This window comes from Lepeophtheirus salmonis, chromosome 5 (genome assembly GCF_016086655.4).
Source record: "Lepeophtheirus salmonis chromosome 5, UVic_Lsal_1.4, whole genome shotgun sequence".
NCBI lineage: Eukaryota > Metazoa > Arthropoda > Copepoda > Siphonostomatoida > Caligidae > Lepeophtheirus > Lepeophtheirus salmonis.
Genome location: NC_052135.2, coordinates 33,169,370 through 33,190,687, shown reverse-complemented (window position 1 = coordinate 33,190,687; position 21,318 = coordinate 33,169,370). Strand labels below are relative to the sequence as shown.

General features: G+C 32.1%; 1 long non-coding RNA gene across 1 annotated transcript; it reads left to right on the top strand.

The window, feature by feature from the left end:
• Positions 1 to 2,749: 2,749 nt before the first annotated feature.
• On the top strand, positions 2,750 to 4,933 carry LOC139905448 (uncharacterized). Its single transcript, XR_011780193.1, has 2 exons — positions 2,750 to 3,976; positions 4,030 to 4,933. It is a non-coding gene; the product is annotated as an uncharacterized lncRNA (long non-coding RNA).
• The last annotated feature ends 16,385 nt before the right edge of the window (positions 4,934 to 21,318 follow it).

Here is a 21,318-nt window from a genome sequence, read left to right as displayed (position 1 = left end):
CCAGTTCATTTAATTACAATCTATTTTTTCGATTATTCAGTGAAAAGTAGACATAAATTATATAAATTTGATTCAATAAATAATGATAATCCTCTTCCTCCAAAGGAATTTTCCCCATATGGGAATGTCAATAATAAAGTATGTCAACCTATTAAAGTGTGGTCAGAATTTTCCGATTTTTGAAAACTGAAATCCTTTTTTTATTTCTAACAACAAGATTAATAATTTTTTTTTTTTTCAATTGATATTTTTAAATTTTTGGTCAAAAATTAATAAATTTTTGGTTGATTCTAAGTAGCTGACAGACTGTTCTTGCTGTTGTTTATAAAAATATTTTTATAAATTTTTATTTATATTTTAGCATTTTTTCAATAAAATGAACATTTTGCAACTCTAGATTGGAATAAGATGTAAGAAATCAGATTTATTTTTTGTTTAAGGATGCATTGATTATATGTTTGCAATAGTATGCATAAAGTTGTGACATAAAAAATTGTCAAACTGCTCCAATCAAGGATTCAAAAACTCGTGTATTATTTTTCAGGTATGATACATATGGCATGCAATGATTATATATAAATGTAAGTGTCCTTAAGACACCTCCAAAGAAAACTCACTTGTGTAAATGCCGAGTGCTAATTTATTATTGACTCTTAAAATACAATAACAAGATATAACAAAAAAGAACAGATTAATAACACCAGAAAATCCCCTTATTGATATATTATAAAATTTTTATAATAAAATTTATATATTGCAGTCACTACATAAAGACAATGAATTCTTAGATGTTTTTGTGAACTGAGTGGAAAGATCCTTGAATATTGTCATTGTGCATTAGAAATAATTGGAACTAGAATTATCCATATCGATAGAACCTCTGATAGATATTGTTGTGTATGACAATACCTGGATAAATAAATATAATTAATATTGTATACTAGTCATGGGACGCACCGTGAGGAACTTAACAGAGGAAGGAACAAGAATATATATATATTGCAGATTACTGCAATAACTGAAGTAAAAAAAGTAATACTCTGATAAAGAGTTAAAACAGAACTGTATTCTAATATTAAAATATTGTACATTGAAAGAAAATCCGATGAAAAATCTATCTGAATCCGAAAATTTAAGATTATGAAATATCAATACCTGATAAATGGAGTCAAAGCGCTCATAAACCCTATCGGGTAAGCGAGCTCTGTCCAATTTTAAATTTACTTCTGATATCGAGGAAATAGTATCGGCAATTTCGAATGCATGAATTTTATCATAATATTTTCTTTTAAGATCTGAGTACAAGAGAGAGATGCTTTGCTCCTCACTATTTTGGGTGTCTTGGAAAAATAGGAGGGCATGTTTCGAAACTGAGTTAGTATAGCATGCTTGCTTAATATTTTTATAAAGATATCCTAATGCCGATATTTGTTCGTATCCTAATTTTATAGTCTGAGGATAAAAAATGCAGGTCATATATACCAGAATAAGGAATAGTTCCTTATCCTTTCGAAAAATATGGAAACTTCTTTTGGCGGGAGGAGGATCCTTCTTCCTATACTTAGTTAGCCTGTAGCCACTACGGCATCCAGGCGCGACACCAGGTTTTCCCATTACCTGGATGAACTTTTACTTAAGCAACGTAGTCAAATTTCTTCTGCGAAGTGAAAATGAATCCTACTTGGTATACTTTTTTTTGAAAGGTTACGAAAGTCTTCCCTTCCTTATCTAAGAATTCATCGATAAAGAAGTTCTTTACATATTCCTAGATGGATTGTCGTTACCCGTATTGTAACACGCAACTTTTCATTTAAAAAACGAAAGGGCCCAAAATCAGTTGATAGGTAGCATAGACATGGACATTTTTATTTAACTCCTTAGTTTTTTTATATGTAGAAGTATACGATGATTCGGTAGAATATCAGGAATAATTCAGAAGTCACTATCCCAGACCTAGACATGAAAAGGCACAATCACCATCCTTCCATTAAAGGAGACAAGATCTACCGAGTGAAGCACTTGTTCAAGGGATCTCACCTTCAGAGTTACATACCCACTGTATTGTAGATATTTATGCCAAATACAAAAATTTATTTATTAGTTTATAATTTGAGATAAAACATTATGTTTTAATGACAGGTTGCGTTGTAATATAATTAGTAAAATAAACGTAAACATGTAGTTGGCTATAGGTATCTAGTTATTTAAGTATAAAATTTAAAGGAACAAGTGACGTCATTTTTTGAGGAGGGTTGAGAAGAAAATTCAATTTTCTGCTCACAAAAAGTGCAATTTCTCAGTGTTTATTCAACAAATAGAAGTACTTTTGGTATCAACAACATTCTACACTAAATATACATTGCAAGAACCTATTTTAAGTCCTTTATTCAGTTATTTCTGATTTTTCTAACCTACCTACTCTGTATGATAGGTAGCCAATTCACAACTACGTTACTATTAATTATTAAATAACAATTGTTCACAGTTTTTTTGTTAGTGATGTAGAGCCGTGGTGCTGCAATATTTTCACAACGAATTTCAGACACATCGTTACCTTTATTGTATCAATTATCATGCAATCTTTCATATGAACAGAAACCTAAAAAAGTCCCGAAATCAGTTGGTAGTTATCCAATTCTTCCTGTTGTGTCTTGACGAAGGTTGCCGAGGTACAAATTATTTATTAAAAGAAGGAAAGGCGTGGAGGAATAAGACAATGTTTGTTTATAGGAACATCTATATTCTTATTAATACAAAAACCTACTCTGGGATATACATAGAATACATAACTATTTATTCTTATAAAAAGGTAAAAATAGTACTTTACAAATATATATACAGGGTGGGTGGACAAAATCTGCCGCATTTTAAAGACAACGTTACTCCATCAGCTGATGTCTGATCCGTCTGTTTTTGGTGTTAAATTTTTTCCCTGGTCATAGGCTTCAGTTATTGTTTACCACTTGTAGCAATAGCATCATTTTAAGTGCCCAAGAAAAGTCATTATGTTCAATGAGAGAGATCGTAGATGCGCTGCTATTCAGATTATGCTTAGTGATCACATGAAATTAAGCCATGCTGACATGTCTGGCCTTCTGTCAATGCCAGTTAGAACGGTCAGAAGTCTCAGGAAGCAGCTGGAGGAGTCATCGGCTCCGATGGGCGTTGTTTACAGGAAGAAGAAAGAGGAGAAGAGCACGAGGATTGTCCGGGACGTCACCTTCATCAACAAGGTCAGGGACATCATCGACGAGGACCCCTAGCGTTCCATGAAAGCCATGGCAAGTCTGTTGTCAGCGACAGGCAGTGGACGTGGCAGCAGAACTCGGCTTCAGTCCACAAAGCTAAGCGGACGCAAGAATGGCTGAAAATCAATGCTTTTGCGTTCGTACCCTTCTCCTCTTGTCCTCCCTCATCACCGGATTTGAACCCGTTGGACTACTTTGTCTGGTCCTACGTGGAGAACATGACCAAGCAGTCTCTCATCACCTGCATCAAGGAGAAATTCAGTGAGATAGAAGCAGCACAGATCCAAAATGCCTGTTCTCGGTTTTGTAGCCGCATTGAGCGGGGTTTGGCCGCAGACGGCGGCTACATTGAATAGATATCCTAATAAAGATATTCGTTTTTATTTTATCAATAAATATTATAAAATAAGCTTGTAGTTGTTGCTTTATGAAGCGTAGATTTTGTCCACGGACCCTGTACATACAAGAAAATACAATAGAATCAGAGGGAAGACACGAATATATTACACTTCCAAACCATGGTACCATATGGAACTATAATTCAATAATTATAGAAAACTGTTTACTCCATAACAAGACCTAATTCGGATTCAACCAATCGACGTTCAGAACACAGATTTAGGAAATAGAAGTAGAAATATCGATAGCTGACAACAAATATAGAGTTGATTTTTTTGTGTTGGTGAGGAAGCAGTTGCTCTGCTGAGTGGCCATATTTTGAGGCTTCCGTAAGTAAAAAGTGAATGTGTATTTCCCAAAGGTTCACTATAAGTGATTTTAGTAAAAAGTTTGCAGTGATGAATGTGAACGGTTGGGCTTCAAGGCAATTTAATTTCAACCACCGCTAATTTCCTAAGTATCAAGGATCCCATCCCTATAATTCATCTTGGTCCACGGGCTGTGCAGGTGAACTGCCGGGCTTCAAGGTAGTTTAAATTCAACCGCTGCTGCTTCCTTGAACATCAAGAACGCTATCGAATGCCTCATAAATTATGAGTCATAATATATCGGCAGGTGAACTTCTGGGCTGCAAGGCTGGTTATTTTCTTTCGCTGAGGCTTTTCTAAACATCAATGACCCCTCTAATATCCCATAATCCATCCCGACCCACAAGTTGTGCATGTAAACTGCTTGGCTCCAAGGAGGGATATATTTGACTACTACTAAACGTAATGAGTCAGACGATGCATAATTTAGAGTAGTTGAGTATATTTTAATGAAAAAATCTTAAATAAGTCAACAAATTACGTACTAACAGCTATATTTAAGCTTTATCAAGAACTATTTGATGTATGTATGTACACAAACCTACACATTATTACATTAATACCTATTTTATTCCTATTATCAGTAAATATCGGTTATGATGACTGAGGATACTGTAGCGCGGTGTCATTTTTGTTTATTCACGGGTTATTATTGATTAATTTTGATTTACATAATATAATAATAGCATAATTACTAGGTAATATTAAGGACTGACTTTTCTAGTCGTTTATGAGAATTTTTATAATTAATAATAGTCAAATAAATAATGATTACAGGTATAGATACATACCAATATATTTTTCTAAGTACATTTAGAAAATTGTATACAAAAAGCTAAATATAAATTCGTATTTCAACTAAAACAATATATCTTTTCTGAAATAATATACATCAATAAATATACATCTTTACAACATAATATATTTTATTTAAAATAAAAAAGTATATCTTAAAACCAAAGTTGTGCCCTTATGGGTCTAGTAGTTCCGGTTCTTGAACTGTTAGAACCGTAACCGACAAAGTCGAACCGAGACTGCAATACGTTGCTTATCGGTCTCAGTTCTTGTACTTTTGTTCCTATATAGAGTATATAAAGAATTTACAATATATATTAATAGAAATATATTAGCTTTAATCCATAATTCAATTTTATGAATTTATTTTTGTGCAATTGCAACGTTTTTCAATAATTTTTCTACCTATTAGGGTGATACAGTAGTATCTGAGTTCCAAATAGCTAAGGGCTTCTTATGAATCTGGAAAAATTGTTTTAGGCACTTGACGGTGTAAATAAAAGAGGGAAGGGTGGGGCAATTATAGATCCAGGTCCACTACTAAGCTTCGGGGGCTATAATATTTCTTAAGCTGAGACCCCTTTATACGAAACAAGTGTACTATGTATATTAGGCTGTCCCAAGACATAACAAAAAAAATTTTTCTCAAAATCTGAAATGTCTGCTGTGTAAAACTTTGCCCTGTCTAATTTGAAGTATCTTCAAGTAATTCAGTAAGACATGTTTCAACTTTCTCCGGTCCATCCTACTCTACATAAAGTGATTTTGTTGATTTTATCGTTCAAAATTGATGAATAATACCTTTTTTATTCATCTCAATAGTATTTCATTAAGTCTTAGTATATTTTGAAGAAATTGAGATTTTACATTTCAAATTAGAGAAATGTTGTGATCTTGTTTGACTTTAACGTCAAAGGCAATTACAGACTAGGAGCTCCAAGATAACATACAATTCGTTTGTATTTTTTTCTAATTTATATCTACAAAAGTTCAAACTAATTTCACATGGAATAACAACCCGAAAAAGGATTCAGAAATATTTGATTACTTCAAACTTAGGAGCTGCATTAGATAGGTGTCAATTAAGTAGGAGAGATATATTCTTCATTCTTGAAGCAACTCATTGGGGTTGAATATTCATCAATTTCCTATTAGTAAGTCTTCTATCCAAATGATACGGAGTCATCGTACAAAAGATCGGCGAATGCAGTAATAATTGATTTTAAAGACAAAGTACTAGATGTTGTAGCTTTACTTTGGGACAGAAAATTACTGCCTGCTTAGAATAACTTGAAGATGAAAAAGAAGGTTTGTCGGTTGTCTTTACATATGGAAAGCCATCCTAGACTGGGAACTCAGAGAAAATATGTAAGTTCTCTGCTGTGATACCACAGCTTCAAATACTGATTGTCTTAATTATGCTGCTGGAGCAAAAATTTGAAAGAGAAATGCTTTGTTTAGAATTCGTCATCGTCCTCATGAATTGATTTTAAAAAGTGTTTTCGAAGTGAAAATCAAAATTGTAACAACAAGTCCAAATATTCCTTTCTTTCAAAAATTAAAAGATTTTTGAGAAATATAGATTCCTTCAAAATAAACTCATTACAATCATTGATACAAAGTAAACTACTATCACTTTCGGAAATTGAATATTTATTAGAATATTATCGCAATGAAGTATCAAAATAAATTTTGGGAGATGATTACATAGAGCTCATATATTCTATATTTTTAGGTGGAGACAATGATAAAAAAATAGACCTCACGGTGCCATGCACGAAGCACGTTGGATGGCCAGAGCAGTTATACTCTCTGAAGATATCCTTACTAAGTTACCAGCTTAAAATAAATAAAGACGATAAAATAGCGTTATTAGATATTTTTTTATTGATTGTAACAATATACGTTAAGCCTTGCTTTCAATGCATTTTAGCATTCAAAGTACCATATAATGATTTATGTTTGTTAAAATCATTGAAAGCTTTCGAAAAAATAGACGAAACAATATTAAAAGCTGCCTCATGAAACTTAGTCATCAAATATAGCCTTTGACTGATGAAGCTGCTGCCCTTTCTTTCATTAATAATGATGTCGATCTAGAAGCCCGGTGTAGGTTCATAACCCACCGCCCATTATTACCCATTGTAATTGGCAATGAAAACCCTTTATTTTAAACTCTATTTACTTTTTCTGCCCACAAGTTGTGCAATATACCAGCGGTTCACATAGTAGGCTCGATAACCTAACGCTAATTCACTGTTTTTTGATATGACCTCTTGAGTATAACTACATTTTTTACTTATATGATCCATTTGACTTCATTGGGATTTGCAAAGGTAGTCAACATCCAGAATGGGAGCTCAGGCTTAGAAATGCTTAAGAAAAAAAGTAAAATATTCAAAATCCGTTAAATTTTAGTCCCTTGTGAATCATTCATGAATCTGTGAGAAAAATATTGATTTTTTAACATAAATTATCATTCTTTGGCGACAGTATTACTTTTTCTTTGTATTCGTAGTCGTGATAGGCGAATATTTACGTATTTAATTCCTTGAAGGCCCAGATCTTTTATAATATTTTTATTATGGCTACATAAATATTTTTTTACTGACTAGAGAATATTTGTTAATGGGTCTGCATCAGATACCTTTTATTTAAGTAAATAGGCAATGAATACTTCTTCTACGTTTTTCTTTATTATTATTTTTTTGTAAGGGGGGGGGTTATAATCTGAGGCAAAAGTCACGAATATAAAAATAATAAAATAGAATGAAATTTTTCTATACGTATTTTTTCAAATTAAACACCTCATTAGATTCGAACTGGAAAGTCAATTAATTTGTATGTAATGGTTTTGCATAATGAAGTCATAATTAATACGTGAAAAAATGAAATGAATATTTCTTTCAAAGTTTTTACAATCCATTGATATTTTTATCGTCTGTACGCTTTTTTGTAAAAGCTTTACGTCTTAGAAGATAGGATCTTAAATATTTTACTTTTTAACTTTTAGTAGAGTAAATCGGTTCGGGACATTTATAAATTAAAATTGATTAAGAACTCTTGCTTAATAAAAAATAGAGACAGTCAAATTTTAAGAATGATTCTCATGATGGTTTTATGAGTAGACAAACAGACAAGACATTCACATTTAATATATAGAAAATGCTATTTTGCAATTTATAAGTTATGGCTCCTAAATATTTCTAAGCCTGAGCCTCCATTCTGGATGTGGAACGCCTTTGCAAACCTAATATGAAGTCAACTGGCCATATAAATAAAAATTTAAGTAATATTCTAGAGGTCATATCAAAATTGTGAATTGGTGTTGGGATATTAGCCCACTACGAACCCCGGTGGTATATTGCACAAGGTGTGAGCCTAAAAAGTAAATGGAGTCTCGAATAAGAGTTTCTTTTGTCAATTACAATGATTTGGCGGTGGGTTATGAACCTACTCCGGACCATACTGTCATATTTTTTGTGTGCTTTAAAACCCTATTTTTCGAGCATTTTTAACTATTATAAAAAGTTATATTAAATTGTAGTACTGTAGAGGAAACTCGGACGGAGATGAAATTCTGACCAAGACGAAAATCTAACAAAAATCATGGTGGAGACGAAATTTGACGAATACAAAACTCTGACGAATACGAAACTTTGACAAGATGAAACTCTGACGAATACGAGACAAAGACAAAATAAAAGACAACTATGACGATTTCTGACGAAAACAATATTATGACGATTTCTGACAAAGACAACATTATTACGCTTACAATACTTTGACGAAGGTTTACGAAATTAATAACTGACGAAGACTTTTGACTGAAGAGGCCGAGACGAGACAAGACGAAGAAAATACAAACACGAGAAGAAATTGAAAATATCTGACGAAGTTAACACTGCTTGTAGGAATGTCTCCTCTTGCTACAAACTGCTCAGATAGTGATTCATTTTTTTTCCTGTTCTTTTTTGAGCATGTCTAAAAACCTTCAAATAGGGGTGTGAGAGGCTCCTACGAGCTGTATAATACTAATTACAATGGGCAAAGTTGAAGCACTGGAACGTCTTGTAATGTTGTCTTTCAGCCTTTCAATCAAGATATCTTCTAGATAGTCTATGACTGGCAACGTTTCTTCTGGATAATCATTGAAAGTGATGAGAAGTATTGTTCTACAAACATTGAGGGAACAAAAACAACAGAAGTGAGCATTTGCATTTTCGAAGCAAAGTTAGGATAATTTTCGTTGATGAATTGAGGACCATTAGACTTTATCTATTTGAAAATACATTGCTAAACATGTAAAAAAAACATCCCGTTTTGGAAGAGTTGGAGAAAATATCGGCTATGGAATTGATGGCTGCACGTTCAAAATCAGTCATTATTTCAAGAGGAGATAGACTCGGCTCCTGCTCCTCCAGTTTGTTGATAAGTCTTGTGTTACTTATTTCAGACTTTGAGGGATTTAATGTTTACATTCACCAAACTATGGACTGTACAAAGTTGGTGAAATAATAGGAGCACAACTTTAAAGGTTCCATTTGCGTACAAAGTCGAAGACTGGGACAAAAGTTGGAGATTCTTAAGCATTAAATAACTAAGGAGTTTTGCAGAACCATATTTATCGTCGTGGAGACAAAATTGTGCACCTGAATGCGTTAAAGTATATTGTTCTGGAAGCTCTAATTCCAGGAGAGATGATGGACTTGGAAAGGCTTGATTTTCGATTCACCGGGCATTACGAATGCTTCTTTCAAGATTTTGAAAATTGGGGAGCTGTCTAGCAACGGCTAAAGGTACTCCTACAAATACATCGGTAGCTATAGAGTGGGTAGATGTTTGTGAATTTGTAGCCCTATCTTTATCCAAATTAATAAATCCATTGACAAACATCCAAGCTACATCCTTGGCATGATTGTGCAGCAAAAATGCTTCTAATTATGGTGTCGTCCAGTGTAAGTAGTCTTGTCTGGCATTTTTTAAGCGCAAGATCACCTTTCCAAAAACTTTTGTTCCTGACTGTTCTCACATGGACATGTAAATGTTCTTGGTCCAATAATTTAATAATTTTTCTGAACTTTGCACATATTTTAAAAGCATTATGAGTGCAGTCTTGGTCGTGCAATTATGACTAACTCAAATTAACTATGTACATACAACATAGCGAAAGAAGTACTTCATAATTCAAATCAACCTGATAATCAAGAGATTAACAAGATATAAAGCGGTAGTGCTCAAACTTTTTTATAATCTCAAGGAGAGTCTAAATCAGGGGCTTACAATTTTTCAAACTGTACTCAGTGTCAAGTCGTTGCTCCAAAAGCCATAAAGGATTTCATTTGGAGGGACATACTGACCAACAGGGGTGGACATAAGCGTGCAAAGGGGGGTGGGGGAGGTGTGAATAAAACTTATTAAGCTATTGACTCTTCGCGAAGGTCGGAGTGGGTTATGGGGTATTAGTCCTTGATGCTCATGGAAGCAGAGACGAAGGAAAATAACCTACCTTGGGGGGATATTATTGGGCATTTGATGGGGTTTTTGATCCTCAGGGAAGCAGTTTTTCAAGATTGCAAGGTGTAATATTATTCCAAACATTCTTAAAAATGTTCCACAACTTGTTTTTCAACAAGACAACGACCCAAAACATACAGTCACGCTCCTCAAAAACTTCTTGGAAAAGAAAGAAGCCTCTCACATCAACTCTATTATGCAATGGCTAGCTAAATCTCTGGATCTGAACCCAAAGAGCTACTGTGGGAACATCTGGACAAAAAAGTTCGAGAAAAGTGCCCATCAATTAAAAATAGGTTGTGGAGCATTTTGAAGAATGCTTGGAATGATATCACACCTGTCTATCTTGAAAAACTTACAGCAAGAATGCCAAAAGTCTGTAAAGATGGTTATAGTAGCAAAGGAAGGATTTTTTGATGAAGATAAAATTTAAACAAAATGGTTTGATTTTTTTGTTGTACTTGTATACGTGATCAATGATATATGCAAACCGCCTGTGATATTTCACTAATATGATAATATAGTTATTTCTTAGATAAAAAATATGCATATGAATTTATAGTTGATAATATTGTAGAGAAAAACGTCACACTCCATGAAAATTGTATTCTCAGAATAATAACTAATAAAACGACTAAGTAAGAGTATTTCGAAATATATTTGAAGTTTCAAGTTTAAAATAGAAGGCTTAAATTAAATATAATCTACATACTAAGAAATAAACTATCATCAAGTTAAATATACAAAATTAAACAATTAGAATCATATGACTTATAAGAACAATAAATTATAAATACAGAATATTGAAATAATAAATTGATCCAAATAATATTTTCTTGTTTTAACATCGGAATTCAGTTCAATATGTCATAACTTGAGGTAGCAAAACACAAGCCAGACGTGGAGTTTAATCAAAAAGGTAATTAATTTTTTAAACGTAGGATGATCAGCAATGGATAAGGGTATTTTACATGTAATAAGCATCTTTGTGAAGATCAGAGTTAAAGTCTGACTTGATGTATACATCATTAACTTGATTTTTTAGATGAATATCCATGCTCTTGATATGGGATGAGGATAATGAGTGGCGTGTAATTATAGACAGGGGACTAAAGGCACATTTATATCGACAAATCCGACAAGCCATCTGTTTCTCATCCGGTAAGTATTTTCCAAAATCCTGGGTCTCCATTTTCATAAATCCAGACAGAAGGCGACGTTATTTTAGGCCTTTTATTCAGTTCTCCATCGACTATCAGCATCTAATATTATATTAATATTGAATAATATAGGCGGGAATGATAACATTCTTGATAGAAGAAGATGTATATTATTTAAGCAATGATGCCATGCGTATTTATTCTTTTCTCCTGCCATGCTTTTCTATTCTTACCAAAATTATCACCCTTACATATGATATACACAGGGGAGCACTATAAACAGTTCAATTTGTATATATGTCTGATTGTACATGCAAAATGCCTACGAGATTATATTGAAAAGAAAATATGTCTGACATAGGCATATACATGAAAAATATACTTTGACTTATAATGGTGTAATAAAATAATAATAATAAAACTGCACTAGACATTTCCATTTTTGATGATATATTTATTTCCGTCATACCATTTTTTGGTTCGAAGTTAGCCAATTTTAAGTATCTTATTTCACCCTAAAATATAATATAGTCTATGAGCCAAAAATTGTAATTTTATATTTTAAGTTTTTTTTTATACATTGAACACGGTCTTGTTCATTTAATTATTTAAAAGATTTTAAGATGTACTCGATGATGTGCAGCGTCCCTGTTTTATCAACGATAATGTAAATATTAAAATCAAAATTTGACCCTAGTTTAAGTAATATTGGTTGAACACAAAGGAAGATTTGTTTGTTTAGCTAAATGTAATTAAAGACCGTTAAAGGGATATTCTATTATCGTTGCCAAAATGCCTAGAAAGGACAGAGTAAATGAGAGTCACGAAACTGAGAGGAATTAGTTTTAAAAGGGGAACTAATTCAGAAATACAGTTTACTTGTTAAACGATAAAATAAGACTGAATACCAGAATAACGAAAGAGGAGAATAAAAGGTATAGATGGAAGAACGTACGTTTGCTATTAATATCAGTAGGCTTCTGAACGTAACACAAAATGGAATGGCGTTCCATGTAATGAACGGAACGGTTTTTTTAAAGATGAACGTTAAAAATGAGATTTTAGCGTTCTGTTTCAATAGGTCATAGTAATTTCGGAAGGGGTATAGTTTTAACGTGACAAGTTCCCTAGAAATACGAATATGCAAATTCAGGAATAATTTTTGAAATTGGGTAGGGACCTCAAGCCTCCTCCCCTGTAGACGCCACTGCTATTAATATTCCTATAAATGTGAATTAACCACTCTAAAAAGTGCATTCTTATTATTTATGTCCCTTTTACGCAGTAATACTTTAATTTCTCTTATACTCAATGAAACAAATTCTCATATTATTAATTACTTCAAGAGTACTTTACAGCCAAAAATAAATAAAAACTAAGACCCACACAACATTTTTCGTATAGATTTAAAGAACTTCACTTTGAGTGGATATTTGAGTTAGATATTATGCTTATTTTTGGTCAAATAAATTACTGTTTTGAGATTAGAAAAGGAAAACGGTTGCTGTGTGTTCTCTCTCTTCTTTCTTAGTTTTTTATTCATTATTAAGGGTGATTCAAAACGAGCGGTTTTTGGATTGAAGAAATAAAACATATAAAATATTATATTATGGTCAAAACTTTATTATGAACCGAAAAAACAATCCTTTACAATTACTTCTAGAAAATAATCCTCTTCATATGTTGGCCGCAACTGGCCTTTAAATGGTCCATTCTTTCGCGCCAATTTTCGATGACGCGTTCGACCATTGTGACCGGAATCTCAAGAATAACTCTGTTAAACTGTTGTTTTCAATGGATGTAATGGATGCTTTTGATACAATTTGGGTTGTTTTTCACCCCAAATACGGCAATTTTGCTTATTTACAAAGCCATTGAGCCAGGAATGGGCTTCATCACTGAAAAAAATTAGGCGCGGAAAAACTGATTTTCTTGGATACGTTCAAGAGCCCATTCACTGAACACACGACGCAAACGAAGGTCCGGTGGCTTCAATTCTTAAATAAGCTGTATTTTGTATGCTTGAAACCCAAATCTTTCTTCAAAATACGCCAGATTGTTGCATACGACAAGCTAAGTTGTTGAGCTTCAAATACCCCCACTATGGTTTTATAATGATCCTTTCAAGCCTCAAGTTCAACGGTTTTCAATCAATCCTATGAAAATATATCGAAAATCGTATAAAATCAAATGAACCTACTCAATACACTCAAGGAAGCACGATTGAATGTGTCTGGTGTTACATTGAGTCCTTTCAAGTTTCAAATACCGCCAATATTATGGAAAATATCTTCGAAAAGCCTCAGAACCTCTGTTGAGCCAATTTCCTTTATTACAAAGCCTGGAAACAGGATTTGCTCTGAATGTAGAAAAAAGCTTCCCCAAATAAAAAATAATTACAAACTTTCCTGAAGCTATATCAGTCACAGCAAGTGAAACTTCTTCTGCAGACGACGAAGTATTTGCAAAGAGCACTGAAATTAAAACTTTAAACTGTTCATTGTCTGTACTTGGAGAAAGTCCAATAGATCTACGAAAAGCTGCCAGATCTAAAAACTAAATAATCTCAAAACGGAACAGAGTAAATGAATCCGTAAAAAAAGAGACTAGACTTGATTCCTTGTCTTAGTGTGATAGATACCCCAAGTACTACATTGTCTCAGGAAAATTGGATGCCTCAAGTGATTGAAGGACTCAAGGAGAAATATCAGCATTCAACTAATACCGAACAGACTCAGATACTGACAATGTTCGCTTCAACAATGAGTGTGAGAGTTATGATGCAGTATTTTATCTGCTCACAACGAATGGCATTACAAGCAAAGAAATTTCTGAACGAGAGAGGTATGTTGGCATCTCCTAACCCAAAGCAGGGAAAGAAAATACCAATTGATGTAGTAAATAAAGTAATTAAACGTTATCGTTCTGATGAATCAAGAGGGATGTTACCCGGGGAAAAAGACGGTGTCGTTGTATGGAAACATGCTGGTAAAACTACATAACAGAAAGGGTTAATTTTGAACAATTTCAGGGAACAATTTCATCATTTTAACGATAGTAACCGCAATTTATGTATAGGTTTACGAAATTCGCTTCTCTCCGACCTTTAGAATGCGTTCTTGCTGGTACAAGTAGGACGTACAGTGTATGTGCTTGTATTATTCATTAAAATGTAAAAAATATGATCATGGGATCGAGAATGCCGGAGATAACGGAATATCACTCCTACCATCACATGATAGCTTCTATAGTTTGTAATCCTGCATTGCCTTGTTGTTTCTTTCGTAAATGTGAAAATTGCAGAACAACTGACTTGCTCAAGGATCAATAGCTCGACCACTTTGAGGAAAATAGTGTTGATGAAGGACAATTTCAGCAGTAGATATCAACAGATAGGTCAGAGCTTACTAGTATAGTACTTCCAATCCCAAATTTCGTAGAAATATTTTATAACAAAGCAGAAAAACTGGCAAGACAAGACTTCATTGCTAAGCTACAAAGTAATTTTTTGATTAAAAAAAATCTGAAATTATGGAAGATGAGTTTGTTGTAATTGGAGAAAATTACACTTTGTAGTACAGGATGCTGCTCAAGATTTTCATTGGAATTCCTTACAGGCGACGATACATCCCTGGGTCTTTTATTACAAAAAAAAAAAAAAATGGGAATCTTTGCAATAACTCATTCACAATTATTTCCGACTACAACTGCCATGATGTAGTTACAGTACATTTGTTCCAGCGCAAACTTTAGGATATTTGAAGGCTAAGTTCGGATTTATAAAAAAGATGTATTACTTTTCCGACGGTTGTGCAAGTCAATACAAATATTGTAAAAAAAATTTAACCCTGATATGTCATGAAGTGGATTTTCATATACCTGCTGAGTGGCATTTTTTCGCCACTAGTCATGACAAAGGATCAGCGGATGGAGTCAGGGGGACAATTGAAAGAGAAGCCACAAAAGAGAACCTTCGCCGCCTATACGATAATCAAATGACTAAACCGATTCATTTGTTTGGGTTTGTTTCTAACCATTTAAAATCAATGGAGTGTGAATTTTGTACACATGCTGACTACAAAACTGAGTAAACTTTTTCAAAGAAGAGGTTGACCAGTGCAAAAACCATATCAGGTACCTGTAAGCTTCATGGAGTTATACTTGGAACAGATACATCCCTTAGAGTTGAGGATTACAGTGACGCAGCTGAGTCAAGAGTTGAGTCAGTGGTTCATATAGCATACCACTCTGGAAACCCAAAGTCAAAAATCTGTTATACATAATTTTATACAATTAGCAAAACTTATATTTTAGTCCTGTGAAATAATAAAATATTTTATTTTGATAAATATGATAAAGGATACAATTACATATATGACAAGAATATGAATATTTAAAAGTTAAAGGGGATAGAAAGGAAGAATAACCCAGAATTACATATGTTTTTATATAAAAAGACAGAATTTACTGGTATGGGGATTATTACCTTTTCCAGTCATGGGCCTGAATGAAGAGATCCCATTGAGACCCCACTCTAATTTTTTGCACATCTATAGAATATGAGTGAATCAAAATTCTCAAAAAAAATGGGCAAAATGTATTCTGAAGCATGGCTGGGGCGCCATTTTGTATATTTTGCAAGAATATTTCCATAACTTTTTTTTGCACATATGCAATTTTTTTATTATATATGAAATAAAGCTTGTACCCTTAAATATATTTTTAGTGTAAAAAAAAAGAAAATCAGTAAATTCTAAATGGAGTTATGGCTTACTCAAGTTCTAAGGTCATTCGAAGGGGGCTAAATTTTGAGGGACTCCCAAACAGGCCTCACCCCTTCATAAGTCTAAAATTTTACACATGTTGTGTCTTTGACAGGATAAACATCCTGACCAAAATTTATAAAAATCGGTTATTACCTTGTCAAAAATATCCAAAAAGTGTGTACACTTGACATGGAATGCCCCATATATAATCAATATTGATAATTTTATAATCTGGACCCTTGACTTCTTTATTACTTGTGTGCCTCTTTTGTCATTGGAAAACGAGTGGAAGATAATGATATACTCTTAAAGATAATGTGCCTAATCTGACAACTCTCTTGTTTCTGGACTGCTGACTTCAATGAATGGATTAACAACCCAGTCTGGTACTATTAGCTATAAAAATCCTGATATCGTTTAGACATGTATCTTTGCAACTCTTCGACGAGAGCTCAATACACTTGAAGGTGATAATCTGAGATGTTTTTTATCCATCCAATTCATAGCAGCTTGGAAACTGTTAAAGGTTAATAATGGGCTAAATTTCGTTTCAACAACTTACACTTAGATAGGAAGGTGGAGAAAACAAATCTCAATTAGAAATGAAATATATAATTTCCTTACAAATGCAAATTAATTGAATTGAATTTTGTGAATATATCTGACAATAAGCAATGTCCTCCTCGATGTTTTTTAGATCATCACAAAGCCCAGTTTTAAAGTCGAAAAAAGAATAAAAAAGTTTCAGGAAGTTTCCCATTGATAATCATGTAACTTCTGGGTGTAGGAATAAACGCTACAACTGTTCATCATTTTCAATGCCAAGCTGGAACAGTCTTTAATTGAAGAAAGGTGCCTGGATCTTCTTTACTGCTGTGATAAAAATACGAATTGATTTGTAAAGTCGACCACTAAGATTTTTATCTTAACGTATGCTGCCAGTGGATTGCACAAATCACTAAAAGTACACCAAGTACGGCTTTTCAAGAAACTGATGAAGGAACGATGATGACCTATCATAGATCGAGAATTCTCTATTGCACTGCAAGAATGTTAGCAAATGTGTTATTTTTCTCTCTTAAAAAATTATCCATGATTTCAAATACTGATTCTCTTTCAGTATTTATTATAAATTTATAGTTGATAATATTGTAGAGAAAAACGCGTGCGAGGAGAAGGGGGGAGAAAGACATATGGTATCATTGTTTAAAATACTGATGTGACTTTCACTGATAATCACTTCAGTATTTATCAGTTGCCTGCTTTATTATGACTTTTGAGGGTATAACGAAAGTATCTATTAGCAAAATGTTTAATAAAGATATACTACGTATAATTGACTAAGACGGTTTTTATCCGTTACCGTAGATTTGAAAACGTCATTCTCCATGTAATTGTAATTCATTTTGAACCATATTCTCAGAATAATAACTAATAAAACGACAAAGTAAGAGTATTTCGAAATATATTTGAAGTTCCAAGTTTAAAATAGAAGGCTTAAATTAAATATAATCTACATACTGAAAAATAAAAAAATATACCATCATACATTTATGTTAAATATACAAAATTAAACAATTAGAATCATATAACTAATAATAACAATAAATTATAAATACAGAATATTGAAATAATAGATTGATCCAAATAATATTTTCTTGTTCTAATATCGGAATTCAGTTCAATATGTCATAACTTTAGGTTGTAAAACACAAGCCAGACGTGGAGTTTAATCAAAAATATCATCACCCTTTTTTCCTCATGTGCAAGTGGCATGTACAATTGTGCTCAGGATAGATATATCTCTATCGATGATATCTTAATAATTATTAATAATAAAGTAAATGCCAAAATCATAAAAGAATGTTAGATTTAAATCCATATCTTCTTCCAATCTTAGTAAGAACAGCTTTTAGAATCCCACTTTCATTTATTTCATGTTTATCTCAAAAAAGAAAAGTTAATCCATGCAGTCAAATTTTAAACCTAAATTACTTATCTTAGATATAAAAATAAGACTCAATTACAACTGATATACAATTTAGGCGACCATTCTTGACTTAATGTAGTTTTCTAACATGGCATCGTAAAGATTTAGAGCAAAAGCTAATTATCTAGTAATGTCCGGCGATATTACTCCTTATTAAGAGCATCAAAATAGATTTCCCCCTGGTTATTTATGCTTGTATAACAACATACTATTATCATGAAAGATATTTTCATAAATTCAGACAGAAGGCGACGTTATTTTAAGCCTTTTATTCAATTCTCCATCGACTATCAGCATCTAATATTATATTAATATTGAATAATATAGGCGGGAATGATAACGTTCTTGATACAAGAAGATGTATATTATTTAATCAATGATGTCATATCTTTGCCACCTTTAATTATATTATTTCTTTAAAATATCATATCCTGAACCAACTTTTCATCTTTGACGAGACAAACATAAACGAGAAGCACATAATCATTTTCTAATAAAATGAACTCATCTAACTGCAAGCTAAATTATGTTGCAGTAAGAATGCTACACAATTTATCTTTTATGTTTCCAGCCATTTAATCTATTCTTCCTTTAACTTATTTATTAATAAGAGGTATACACTTCATAGTTTGGCCTGGTGACTTATGTACATCTGTGTACATAATCTTTCTTACTACCAAATTGTGTAAGCCTTACTAGATCTAGAAATCAGCTAGGATAACGCAAATCGTTGACTCTTGTGTAATGACTAAAACAATATTTACAATAGTTTTTTGTGCCTTCTCGAAGCAGCAGATAAATAAATTTGATGACTCTCAGGGACTTACTTGTGATCCTCTAGTTAAAGAAATAGAGGATTATTGATACAAAAATATCTTAATACACCTTTATAATTACTGGAAGTCCTTAAAGTACTTGCTTGATTTTTTAAGGTAGATAATTTGGAGTTTAGTTTATGGATCTCATTTTTTTCTAATTCCACGTTTTAAAGTAAAGTATAAGTATTTATTCTAAGTAGTCAGTTTGTATTAGAGGGTGATATTATGGTGAGTATAAGATAAAATATAAAGACAACAATAATAAAATACAATAATACGATCTCATTGTAACGTACTTTTATCCTATCAACCGGATAATATTCAATTATATTACTTTGTAATCACATTTTTTTATCAATTTGTTTGTTTTATGTAATAATATGTAATCACCGGGGTTTTTTTGCTCTACCCCCCCCCCCAATCGCCCCTTTTCCCATAACCTTCCACTGCATAAAAGAACTGCCCCCAGGGGAGTGGTACCGCCAACTTTGGGAAATGCTGGATTAGTAGATTTGATTTATTAGATAAATATAAATATACAAATTGATTTATATACAAAAGTGCAAGTCATTACTTAATTCTTGCAATGAAACATTAAAACATGGTCCATTAAGTTAAAATAAATATGACTTAGTTAATCAATATTAGTTATAATTTCTGAAAAATATATTTGATGTTTGAAAATCGATTATGAGAGACGTTTAATCAATAAGATATAGATATATCATATCTATCAATAATTTTTACATCCATACCATTTAAGTGGGGATTTTAATAATGATAGTAAATCTATATGAAAAGATATCGTGCTTAAAAAATATATATCAAATATTATAGTTGTTTGATTTATATTAAATCTTATTAAGCTTTTCAACAAATATTTTCAATAAGCCCGAAACCTTTCTTTTTATCTTATATCATTGCTAATTATATATATCAAATAAACATAATTAATGAAATTGAATGTTTTATATTTATTCCACCTATAAGTAGACAATATTTAATATTGTATATTTGTAGTCCTAATTAATAATTTTATACGAGAGTAAGGTGTTCATGTAGATTTTTCTAAGATATAATAAGAATGCAAATTGACATATAATTTAAATAAACTAATTAAGGATGATACAGAAAGTAAACAATTTACAGTTGATTATTTGAAAAATTTCACATTCATATAATCTCATAAATATTTTGTTTATAAAAAAAAAATCCAGTTTTAATTCGACAAAATATTTGATAGTTAATCATTTAATACTTCAACGATGTTTCAAATTTCAATGTACATAAATTATAAAACTATGGGAAGCTACTTAAACCCCAATAAATAAATGGGGGGTAATTGTTCCTCAAGCAGAAGTGGTGTACTGAAACGTGGTTTTTTGCTTATGTATCGGCAGGGCTAGGATTATTTTAGTGAAGTATATTTTTTTAATAAAAAAGTAAGCTATGATAGACTCATAATCTATTTATAAGTATTACAATTAATATATTAAAATGAGAAAATATTGATTAGCTTAGGATTATCTAGGTAATTACTAATTATTTGGCAAGTATTTATCAATTAGATATTTAAATCCTTTTGTTACCTTTATTGTATCACCCAACCTTTTCTCCAAAAAGGAACAAAAAATGCCCAAAATCAACTTATTTTGTTGTCAGCTGTCAATATTTCTGCTTCTTTCCCGCATAAAAGTGTAGTAAAAAATCATACTATAGGTAAAAGGGTATACTTTTTTTTCATAATGTTTTTTTAGCAAAAAAAAAAAAAAAAAAATCTTTCAAAATGGAATGCCATTGGTTTCCTTGAACTAAAGCTCGCCTGAATTAGTAATACAATGAAATGAGGCAAACGCTTCCTTCCTTTAGAGCAGTGTTTCTAAGAAAAATGTATCATATGCATCATTAATGAATTAGTAATCAAACCCATGGGGCGCATCATGAAACCGCATTTTCGTTGTTTGTTTACTTATCTGTTACAGAACAACAAATGTTGCGACGAATTCGTTACGTGGCTTAAATATTAAGAAAAAAATCGATTTAGAGCCTGATCTTAATTAAAATTTGTTTTTACATTTTATGATGTACATATATTAATAATAGCAAAGAGCAATGCTTCGTTTATTTCCGGAATCCATCTGCATAGGCTTTGATATAGTACTATATATATATTTACTAATTTCATTTTCTAAAAAAATATATATATATTTTTTTTTAGGCTATTAATTTTTGTAGTTGAGAAGTCAGTAGATATGAA